The sequence below is a fragment of the Moschus berezovskii genome, chromosome X (genome assembly GCF_049115385.1).
Source record: "Moschus berezovskii isolate FMDL1 chromosome X, NW_MosBer_1.0, whole genome shotgun sequence".
NCBI lineage: Eukaryota > Metazoa > Chordata > Mammalia > Artiodactyla > Moschidae > Moschus > Moschus berezovskii.
In genome coordinates this window covers 95,849,214-95,861,658 of record NC_142488.1, presented here as the reverse complement: position 1 = coordinate 95,861,658, position 12,445 = coordinate 95,849,214, and the positions used below count along the sequence as shown (strand labels likewise).

At 44.2% G+C, this 12,445-nt stretch overlaps 1 pseudogene; it reads left to right on the top strand.

Moving 5' to 3' along the window:
- Window positions 1–1,925: 1,925 nt before the first annotated feature.
- Window positions 1,926–3,624, top strand: LOC129535239 (E3 ubiquitin-protein ligase RNF168 pseudogene; annotated as a pseudogene).
- Window positions 3,625–12,445: the final 8,821 nt, after the last annotated feature.

Below are 12,445 nucleotides of genomic sequence, written 5' to 3'. Positions count from 1 at the left end.
ACATAGCAGGGGAATGAGAGGGTGAGACGAACTGAAAAAGTAGCACTATACACACACACACACACACACACACACTACCATGTGTGGAAGAGACAGCTAGTGAGAAGTTGCTGTGTAACACAGGGAACCCAGATTGGAGCTTTGTATGAACTAAAGGGGCAGGATGGGGTGAGGGGAGTGGAGAGGGAGAGGATACATATACATAGTTACAACTGATTTGTAATGTTGTATGGCAGAAACCAGCACAACACTGGAATGCAATTATCCTCCATTTAAAAAATTAAACTGTCAAACGGAGGTCCAATATTTTCCTCCAATTTAATAACAAGAAATTTAAAGCACTGATTTTCTTGTTATATGGAGGAAGGGGCTTCCTCAACCTCTCATCTCTCTTCCTGTCCCTGAAAAAACATTACCGTTCTAAAGGCTTTTCTGGGGATGTAGTAAGAATGTACTTGCTTCCCTGCCATTTTATGTTTTTAACACTTGCAAGAACAATAGACATCTCTTTTAGGTAAAAAAATAAATAAATAATATAATAAAGAGCGGAGAAGCAACCTTTCCCCAAAACATACAACCCCCAAACACCTGCTGAAGGTTTTTATCTGCATTTCATTGTTCAAGAATATATTATATTCTTTCTTATGCAGGCATTCATATATTTATGCATGTAGGCATGTGTTTCTATCCCGATCTACAAAAGGTAAGATCTCATTTTAGTTTTCCAACCCTCCGATCACTAGAGTGGGAAAAAGACATGTCCAAACCGCAATCCCTGAACCTGTGATGAGACCATTTTGGGGAATAAGGTCTGTGGCATGAAACTACAGGAAATCATGAAACTGACATGAAATCATCCTGTATTTAGGATCGACTCTACATCTAATGATTGGTGTCCTATAAGAAAAAGGCGACAGGGAGAGAGCTGTGACCTCACTAGCCCTTTTGAGATTGCTACAGCACCGCCCCCAAGATTGCTGCTGCTAAGTCACTTCAGTCGTGTCCGACTGTGTGTGACCGCATAGACGGCAGCCCACCAGGCTCCTCCATCCCTGGGATTCTCCAGGCAAGAACACTGGAGCGGGTTGCCATTTCCTTCTCCAGTGTGTGAAAGTGAAAAGTGAAAGTGAAGTCGCTCAGTCATGTCTGACTCGTAGCGACCCCATGGACTGCAGCCTACCAGGCTCCTCCGTCCATGGGATTTTCTAGGCAAGAGTACTGGAGTGGCTTGCCATTGCCTTCTCCAGGATTAGGCTTCCCTGATAGCTCTGTTCCTAAAGAATCCGCCTGCAATGCGGGAGACCTGGGTTCAGTCCCTGGGTTGGGAAGATCCCCTGGAGAAGGGAAAGGCTACCCTCTCCCGTATTCTGACCTGGAGAATTCCATGGACTGTATAGTCCACGGGGTTGCAGAGAGTCAGACACCCCTGAGGGACTTGCACTGCGCGAGAGGAGGGTCGGCTCGGAGCCCTGAGAAGTGCGCAGGCGCGACCCCATAGCAACGGTCAAACAAACGGAAGTTCCTCTGCTGAGGCGGCATTCCGTTAGAAGCTTCGGTCTTCGCGGAGTGGTGGCCTGGGGCATGCGTACCTGAGCGGTCTCGGGCTTAGCTGAAACTACGGGAGAAGAACTAAGGGAGAAGCCTCACCTGGGAATGGGGAGGAATGGAACTTGGCGCCTGCCTTCTGCCTCACTAGAGAGCCCTGTGCCCACCACTGCCGTACTTCAACGGTTGTCAGTGCCTGGGGACAGTCAAGGTTCGTTTCCCTCCGTTTGGGATCCTTGTCTTTAACACGGACAGGTACACCGCCTTCTGGGGTCGTACTGTTTACCTGGCCCACAGAACCTTTTTACTTAAAGACATTCAGTGCTCCCAATCCTGGAATTCTGGTATTGATGTTGAATACACCTTATTAGCATATTCCGATGGCTGTACCCAAAGACACCATCCCTTCCTTGTCGGAATGCCAGTGCCACATCTGTCTGGAAATCCTCATTGAGCCTGTGACGCTGCCTTGCAACCACACGCTCTGTAAAGCCTGCTTCCTATCGACTATGGAGAAGGCAAATTTGTGCTGTCCTTTCTGTCGCCGCCGGGTCTCTTCGTGGACTCGGTACCACACCCCAAGAAATTCTCTTGTCAATATGGGACTGTGGACGATAATTCAAAAACACTATCCAGAGGAATGCCGCCTTAGAGTCTCTGGGCAACAATCGGAGGAAATCGTTGATGACCATCAGCCAGTTCGTCTGCTAAGTCAGCCTGGGGAATTAAGAAGAGAATATGAAGAGGAGAGAAACAAGATGGAGGCAGAGCGACAAGCCATTCAGGAGGAAGAAAACAGAGCCAGTGAAGAATACATACGGAGATTACTGGCAGAGGAGGAAGAAGAGGAAAAGAGACAGGCAGAAAAAAGGTGCAGAGAGATGGAAGAACAACTGAAAAGTGATGAAGCGCTGGCAAGAAGGCTAAGCCTTGATATTAGCAATGTCTGTGAGGAAAGTGTCCCGGCTTTCCGCTCGGATTCCAAAACATCGAATCCCGTCACAACCAAGTCACAAAGGAAAAGGAAGCGCAAACAAAAAAACACTGGCGATATTCAGAAGTATTTGCCACCGAATTCTCAACTTGAGTCAGCGTCACAGTCTGAAGTTGTAGAAGAAGACAGGAAAACCTCCAGGTCCAAGGGAACTAACAGCAGAGATAGGAAGAAGCCTACAAGGCAAGACACAGAAATTGAGGAAGATATGCCAGCACTTTCTCCTCAGATATGCCTTGAAGTTCAAAAGCAAGATGCAGAAGCTTCAGTGGAGTCACCTAGACCTCACTTATGTGCCAGTGGTGGAGAATGGTACCTTGAAGGAAAAGTGAGAACAAAACAAGGCAGTCCTGAAAGAGAGTTATGTGTCATCAGTCATGAAGAACCTAAAGCTGGAGTTTCCTCTTCTGGAGAAGCTGCAGTTAAGCCTTATGGCAAAACAGAGAGTGGATGTACAGTGTCAGTTATGACGCAGACACTGAAAAATAACACAGCTGTGACAGAAAATGAGGAGCCTCGCCTACTGAACAATAAAGATATCTCCAGAGCAAAAAATCAGGAATCTTTGTCTGAAGCCGTCAGCGATCCATGCTGTTCTACAAAAAGGAAAATGTTCCTCAAAGCTTCCTCAGACCAAGAGTAAACATGTCCACTTTACCAAAAACGGATAGATTTGGAACGTCTATTTTTTGAGAGACATAAGCAAGAAGAACAGGATAGGTTATTAGCATTGCAGCTTCAGAAAGAGGTGAATCAAGAACAAATGAGGCCAGCCTGGCTAAAAGGATCCCCAGATGAATATCAGTTACGTGCTCCGTCTTCACCTGCGGGCAAATTATTAAATGGACAGAGGAAGAATGCCAAAGAGAGAAGCTTCCAAAGACAAAGTGATCTAGAGCATCCAGTACCTCACAGAGCCTCAAAAAAAAATTGGCAACCTTCTTTTAAGTTCCAGTTGTAACATTGTTCAGTTAATTCAAGAAAGTACCCAGTTCTACTACAGATACATATAAATAAAACGATTCATTCCCTACAGCCTGGGAAGTCAAAGTATTTTTCAGATGTTTCACAGAAACACAAAGTAATGCTTGGGTAAGAAGAGTGTTTACAACCTAGTAAAGCTGGATTGTGAAGCTCTATCTTAGATGATAAGTTTTTCATTAGTGCTGCTCTGTGGGCACACTCATTGTCCCTAGTTAAAGGCCTGTGTGATTTCAGGGGCAGAGTATACAGATGTGTTTCTGCCAATCCCAGTGGTAAGCAAGAGTTCTGCGCCTTTCATTTTTTAATAACTGTGATGGACTAAGTTTAAGTTGACAGTCTTTGTGGATGTAAACATGCCTTGGCCAACTCCCAAGAAATCTTCATGTCCATGCATTTCCCCCAAGATGCATATTTTAGTACCTTTGAGCACATTTTTGTCCTGACTAGTAATGAGAGCAACATTATGATATACCAAGTAACTAAGGAAGCCAGGCAGAGTTTAAAATCTGTTTTCTTGCAACTTTCTCATTACATTTTTGACATTTCAAACAACATAGTCTGTGGAGTTTTGTTAAGCAGTCTTCAGTAGCTAATATGCTCACTAACAGCATCCCCAAATGTTCTTGTAAATAATCAACACACTGCATTCTATATTTCTCATGCCTACTGTGAGAGAAATTGCAATAAAGATTTATAAGGTGAAATAAATATATGTATAACATTTCTTATTAGCAAGGTTTTTAAAATGGATCGTCACTTTCAGTGCTCACAGCATCCCTGTGAGGTAGTCATCGTGACTAATTCCCATTTTATAATAGGAAAACTTACCAAAAAAAAATAGGATAACTGAGGGACAGGGAGAAGAACTTGGGGGAGAGGGAAGAGGTTACCCGAGAAAAATACAAAAAGTTCGAAAGAGAGGCAGAAGTGTGTGTTGTTGTTTAGTTGCTCAGTCGTGTCCAACTCTTTCGTGACCTTGTGGAATGTAACCCGTCAGGCTCCTCTGTCCCGGGGATTCTCCAGGCAAGGACACCGGAGTGGGTAGCCATTTCCTTCTCCAATGCGTGAAAGTGAAGTCGCTCAGTCGTGCCCGACTCTTAGCGACCCCATGGACTGCAGCCCACCAGGCTCCTCCATCCATGGGATTTTCCAGGCAAGAGTACTGGAGTGGGTCGCCATTGCCTTCTCCAGTGTCATCTCTATAGAACCCCCTTAATTTACAGCGAGGAGGAAGGGCTGACTGGAGTCATCAGAAACCCCTGAAAGAGGAGCTGGGCCTGGGATAGTGGGCAGGACCTAAGGGGGCTAGATGGAAAGGAGGGGATGGGGAGTCCATCCTGACTGGAGTGAAGAGTGGGGCTGCCAGGTGAGCAGACAGGGCTCAGAGGTAACTGATGGGACATCCAGGGATCTGAGGCCATCCCGGTGTAGGACTGATTGGGGAAGGACCAGAGTTGCCATGGGACACTACACAGCCCCTTTATACACTGATATGGTGTACAACGTTGGTTAGGAGTAAAGTGCCCCGTGCTTCCGACACTGGTCTACAGGGCAGAGAAGGACCAGGTCCACTGACAGTAGGAAAGTCGAGCTGATGCTAAGTTCCCAGAGCCTCCTTTAAAGTAGGAAGCAGGCATAAAGCAGAAGGATTCATGACTAAGGGTCCCCCACACCTTCTGGAGATAATACACCCCCTTTAGTTTCTTTCTGACCCCAGGTCCCATGGACTCCATCTGCCAGTGAGGTCCTGTCTGCCTCCTGGAGTCACATTCCTAACCAGTACACTCTGTCCACCCGTTAGCTCTCCCCACACTCTGGTTTGTTCCATCTCTGCATCGTCCCTGAGATCACTCAGGCTTTTCTCCTCCTCTGTTGCCTCAACCCCTTTCATCAGCTCAGTGAGGTCTATCACAACACTGTGCTTTCCTTCACCCCTAGTATGATTTATTCCTTATAATGTTTCTTTGAAGAGTTCAATGATTTACACTCAGAAGTTATATAGCTAAGAGACAACCAAGTGTAATACAAAGATTGAGCTGAAGTCTTCACAGTGAAGACTGTACAAAATCTCTTATTTCAAGGACATAAGAAAAATGAACAAAAAGAACACAAGGCTCCTTTCCTTCAGAATCTCAATAAAAAATAGTCCCTCAACAGTTAGTGAAATTGTAGGGGTTAACATATCACGGAAAACAGATCTTGTGCTAATATTAAAATTAACACCCAGGCTTTTGTATAGATGGCATTTATTATAAACAGGAAAATATATGTAATGTCTCAACTATAAAACTTTCATGCTAAAGTGTCTCTAACATGAGCTGCTTTACTATTTCGAGACGAAAAAGTTTCAGAACACCACAGTAAGCAATCCAACACTGACAAACTCTAGTGATCAAAGACATTCTCTTTTAGTTTATGTAAAACAATTCATAATTACAGAGAGAATGTCCCAGTTGTGTATAGGAGGAGACAAGCCACTTTTCCAGACCAAAAGGCACTCAAGACTTGGGATGAAATGAGGTCTGATCCAATCCAGCCAAGTGGAGCTGCTTCCTTTAAAACAGTGGTTACATATTCTTCAGCTTGAGCCCTCAAAGACAAAGGAAATTAGAAAACATTCCCTTCTCTGTAAACCTACCTTGGGCTCCCCAGGTGGCACAATGGTAAATAATCTACCTTCAATTGCAGGATACACAAGAGACACAGGTTCGCTTCCTGGGTCAGGAAGATAGCCTGGAGTAGGAAATGGCAACCCACTCCAGTACTCGTGCCTGGAAAATTCCATGGACAGAGGAGTCTGGCAGGTTACAGTCTATGGGATCGCAAAGAATGGGACACAACTGAGCATGCACGTGGGCGTGTGTGCGCACACATACACACACACTCACTTCACCCATACTGGTCAGTCTCATTGCTTTGCTCAAGTGAGTGGAAGGCAGATCAGTTCCAGTTCAGAGCCACCATGTTCCCATGCAAAGCTGCCATGTGGATGATCCAGACTTAATATTTTTCCTGAGAGCCACTTGCCACACAACTTCATGAGATGATCAAGACCGTATACTTTGAGACTGCTTCCTGACTAGGCTCCTTTCAGGACAGACACTGACAGTGCCATTCTTCATGGGGCCAAGTAGTTTTTCTTGGTCAACTCCTGAGTCCCCATGGCAAGGCAAGAGGAACTTGAGAACATTTGTTGCTGGACTTTAGTGGGAGCATGAGAGAATATGCGAGAGTAAGTCTTCTTCACTCCAAAACCACTGAGGCTACTTCAGTGTGGTGCTGGACTTAACTGGCCCAACTCTTGTGCACCAGTTTTTCCCCCACACTTCTTATTTTTTTTTCTATTTTGTCTTCATTTTGTTAAATGGCAGGTATTGGATCCCACCCTCAATGAAATGAAAACACTATGTAGTGGGGAAGAGAAATAGGGCAACATTTGTATCAGAAAATATAGGCTTGAAGAGCATGGCACTATAAATGCTTGCATGACCAGTCTCACTAAACATGCTCGGGGGTGAGAGTTCAGCATCAATGTTTTTATGCTTTTTTTAACCTTTAGAAATTAAACACAACTTTTAACATAGAACAATTCAACAGTAATGAGTATAACCTTGAGTATCGACACTGTTGTGCAAATTAAAGGTGGGTGGTTTAGGCCAGAGCTGGCCATCCTGATATCAATCCATGGCACTTAACAGTACCTGTCATCACATTTGTTTATAACAACCCCTTCATGTTTTGGTGTTAAGGAGAAAACTAGTATCCTACTGTGACATTTGCTCTCGCTAAAACATCTAGCAATCAGTGTATGTAGCTAAATTTTCTGTTTCAAGGAAGAAAGAAAATATTATCTTTTTCTAGAAGCTATTTCACAATCACCTGATTAGTGCAAATGTATGATAAAGCTTCTTCCAGGCAGATGGTGTCTGAGCATCGCATCAAATGACACAAGTGACAATCCTGGCAATGAGAATCACACAGCTTCTTTAAAACCAAACATCGTGAAGAAGGTTAAAGGAACAAGGGGTCAAAGTCCTATTCATACCCTGGATTCTGTGCTAATTCTGAACAAATCGCACCTTTTGTCCTTGTGGTAATCACATCCATTAGATTTCTGTGAATTTGTGGAGTTACAAGATGTGAAATAAACCAATGCAATAATGTAACTAGCCTCCAATTAAAATAAATAAATTTTAAAAAAGCTTATAGTATACTTATTAAAAAAACTGTAAATGACCACTCTACTCTAAAACCATGAATTCTACATAAAGAGAACAATCCCTTCATGTTCGAAAGCTTTTTTTTCATTGACGTTGCAAGGGGAAAGTGGCAGGATGTGAGAATGCAGCACAGCAGTAAGATGGGTGATGCCGCCTGGCCCAGCGCATTCTGACCTCAGCCCCATCCTGATGTTCCATTGCACATTCTGTATTCTCAGGAACAGCAGAGGATGGTGGCAAGCAAATCTGCTCGCTCTCACCCATTTCTTCCAAGAAATGAGACAGCGGTGTCTTGAAGAGCACATGTATGGTTTCTTAGATTGTGTCGCTTCTCCCCGTCTCCCATTCCTGGCAGAAGAAAACTCAGATCTTTTGACTTGAATATTTGCCCGTTGAGTAAAACCACACCATCACCACCCACTTTTTCTGTAAAGATTTATTGATTTCTTTATGGTTGTAATGAGTCTTCTCCAGTTGCAGCAAGCGGGGGCTACTCTCCAGTGGTGGTGCAGGAGCTTCTCATTGCGGTGTCTTCTCTTCTGGCGGAGGACGGGCTCTAGGCACGCAGGCGTCCGTGTTTACAGCATGTGTGCTCAGCAGTTGCAGTTCACGGGCTCTAGAGTGCTGGCGCAGCAGTGTTGCATGGGCTTACTTGTCCCACAGCATGTGGTATCTTCCTGGACCACAGATCGAACCAGTGCGTCCTGCATTGGCAGGTGAATTCTTCACCACTGAGCCACCAGGGAAGCCCACCACATGATTTTTAAATAAATTAAATGAAGACAATGCAGCAGGATTCATTCACATAATGGGAGCATCGACAGGTCCTAGAGTTAAGCTCGACACATTCTCCCAACCTATGCTGCCATGCATGGGCTGGTGGTTTTGAAGAGGTCCTGAACTACAGCTGAGGACAGGTTTCTGTGACTGTGTGTTCCACTTCCAGATAACTTGGGCTTCTAGACCCCAAACAGCACATGCTGCCAACTTGGGCTCAAGTGGAGCCCATCCTGATTCAAGGCTTGAGTTCTGGAATGCTGCAGAACCTGGAAGCAGAAAGTTTGCATTTTCTGGGAAACAGAGACAAGACACTATTTTGTCTTGGAAATGAATTTTCTTCCTTGTGGTTCTTTTCCTTCTTCCCATACCTTTCCTCCTGGCTCAGACGCAGCCAAGGTGGATGGGACCCCTTGCCTTCTGCCTCCTCCTCCTGCTGCATGGAGCCATGCACTTGTGTGGGGGCCCTGAAGAGAAGTGGGCCTTGGGCAGGCTGGACCTAGCTTTTGTGCACTTATTTCTGCAGAGTTAAATCCAACATCATGACCACCTCCCACACAGAACTGCATTTGTTGACTAAACCACCCCCTTGCTGCTGCTGCTGCTGCTAAGTCACTTCAGTCGTGTCCGACTCTGTGTGACCCCATAGACGGAAGCCCACCAGGCTCCCCCGTCCCTGGGATTCTCCAGGCAAGAACACTGGAGTGGGTTGCCATTTATGTTTGGGTAATTCTGTGCTGTGGGAGGCACATGGGTTATTCCTATCTTACTACTCAAGTGTGCATTTTACTGTTGTCCACACTAACTGACCTTTTCAAACTCTGTTTAGTAGAATCTCTGCACAGGATCTCCCCTGGGATATAATAGTTTGTTTCTGTAAATAGAAATGTGTTATCTGGAGAGGTTCCTTCATACACAGTTGGCCCTATCATTTTGGATTCTTTTTTAAAAAATTTTTATTTAATAAATGGTACAAAGCACAATGCCATAAACATTAACAGTTAAAATTTCACCAAATGAAAAAGATACTATAGAATACACAGTTGCAAAAAGCTATAAGTTATTTTACAACTGCCTCAAGCTGCAAAAAGAAAAAAAAAAATGCAATGCCATACCTAAGTTATCCCTCTCTTCTTTTCTTTGTAGCTTTTGTGCTTTACCAGGTGGGCCCACAATGCCCCTGCCATTTATCTTAAATTCATCTCTCTGCCAACCTCTGAAGATGGAGATTAACAAAGATACAAGGGATAATTCCTAGGCTACCCTGAGTCCTTTGACCTTAGAGGAGAAATATTTAATAACCATGGAATCGATCTGACAAAATCAGATAGGAGGTGCTAGTACAGTTTGGAACATCACATTCAAATAGAGCTATGTTTCAAGGAAAGAGAAAAAGTCATTGAAGTCAAAGTAACCAAATATCCAAGGAGGTGATGTTCACTTCCCAACTGCCTGTTTAGGATATGGAGAAAATGTGTATCCTTATCTGTCATTAACTCATTGACTTGTACATTCATATTAATAAATACTATGTGCCCCAACAGCGGTGAGTGTCTGCACACCTAGCTCTTCCCACTGGTGTGGTCAATGAAGTCCCTTTATCATCTACGATTTGTAGAACAAGACACTTTCAGTTTTCTGCTACATACATTGAAACAACATCCTTTAGTATCATACTGCATTTTGGGTTTTTTTTTTTTTTTACCATGTTGCATGGCATGCAGAATATTAGTTCCCCAACTGGGGATTAAACCCATGCTCCTTGCAGTGGAAGTGTGGAGTTTTAAGCACTGGACCTCTGGGGACCTCCCTGGTATTATATATTTTGCTTCTACTCTTAAACAGAATTTGGAAATCTCAAGAGGAAAAGGAAAGTATTTAATCATATTTTGGGGCTGTTTTTCCTTCCAGATGTTTCTAGATTTATTCTTTTACTACTTCCTTTCTGTTTCGTCTATTCATTCTTCAGGGTGTTCAGTTCAGTTCAGTTCAGTTCAGTCGCTCAGTCGTGTCCGACTCTACGCGACCCCATGAATCACAGCACGCCAGGCCTCCCTGTCCATCACCAACTCCCGGAGTTCACTCAAACTCATGTCCACAGAGTCGGTGATGTCATCCAGCCATCTCATTCTCGGTCGTCCCCTTCTCCTCCCGCCCTCAACCTTTCCCAGCATCAGAGTCTTTTCCAGTGAGTCAACTCGTCGCATGAGGTGGCCAAAGTATTGCAGTTTCAGCTTTAGCATCAGTCCTTCCAATGAACACCCAGGATTGATCTCCTTTAGAATGGACTGGTTGGATCTCCTTGCAGTCCAAGGGACTCTCAAGAGTCTTCTCCAACACCACAGTTCAAAAGCATCAATCCTTCGGCGATCAGCTTTCTTCACAGTCCAACTCTCACATCCATACATGATCACTGGAAAAACCATAGCCTTGACTAGACGGACCTTGGTTGGCAAAGTAATGTCTCTGCTTTTTAATATACTATCAAGGTTGGTCATAACTTTCCTTCCAAGGAGTAAGCACCTTTTAATTTCATGGCTGCAATCAGCATCTGCAGTGATTTTGGAGCCCAAAAAAATAAAATCTGACACTGTTTCCACTGTTTTTCCATCTATTTGCCGTGAAGTGATGGGACCAGATGCCATGATCTTTGTTTTCTGAATGTTGAGCTTCAAGCCAACCTTTTCACTCTCCTCTTTCACTTTCATCAAGAGGCTTTTTAGTTCGTCTTCACTTTCTGCCATAAGGGTAGTGTCATCTGCATATCTGAGGTTATTGATATTTCTCCTGGCAATCTTGATTCCAGCTTACGCTTCTTCCAGCCCAGGATTCCTCATGATGTACTCTGCATATAAGTTAAATAAGCAAGGTGACAATATACAGACTTGACGTACTCCTTTTCCTATTTGGAACCAATCTGTTGTTCCATCTGCTAGTAAAAACTTTCTCTTAATCTTTCTTCACTTGAGAATGCCTTTTTAATCCCCAATAATTTCTGAAGGATAATTAAGCTAGATACAGGATTTGAGGTTGTCAGTTCCTTTATTTCAGCACTTGGAAAATGTGCACTTCCTTGTGGACCACATCATTTCCGATAAGAAATTGCTGTCCTTTATATACCACTTTTCTCCTTCCCTGGTGGCTCAGATGGTAAAGCGTCTGCCTACAATGGGGGAGACCCAGGTTCAATCCCTGGGTCAGGAAGATCTCCTGGAGAAGGAAATGGCAACCCACTCCAGTATTCTTGCCTGGAAAATCCCATGGACGGAGAAGCCTGGTAGGCTACAGTCCACGGGGTCGCAAAGAGTCAGACACGACTGAGCCACTTTGCTTCCTTTTCTCCTATAGGTAGTATGTTGTTTTCTTTCCCTGATTTCCCTTTTGCCGTTACTTTTCTGAGCTTTGACTATGATGTGTCTTTTCCTAAACTTCTTTAGGTGTACTCTGCTTTGGGTCCACTCAATTTCTTAAAAATATAGATTTAGACACATGTGTAATCAACTAATTTATTTTATAGATTATTATTTTTATTTCTTTATTTTTGGTTGCACTGGGTCTTTGTTGCTGTGTGTGGGCTTTCTCTAGTTGCAGTGAGTGCGGGCTACTCTCTAGTTCTGGTGTGCAGGCTTCCCATTGTGGTGGCTTCTCCTGTTGCAAGCATGGGCTCTGGGCTCACAGGCTTCGGTAGTTGCAGCTCGTGGGCTCTAGAGTGTGGGCTCAGTAGTTGTGGTGCACTGGCTTAGTTGCTCCTCAGTGTGTGGGCTCTTCCTCGACCAGGGATGGAAACTGTGTCCCCTGCTTGGCAGCTGATTCTTAATCACTGGAACACCAGCGAAGTCCCTGGTCAATTAATTTATGACAAAAGGAACCAAGAATATACACTGGGGAAAGGACAGTCTCTTCAAGAAATGGTGTTGGGAAAATT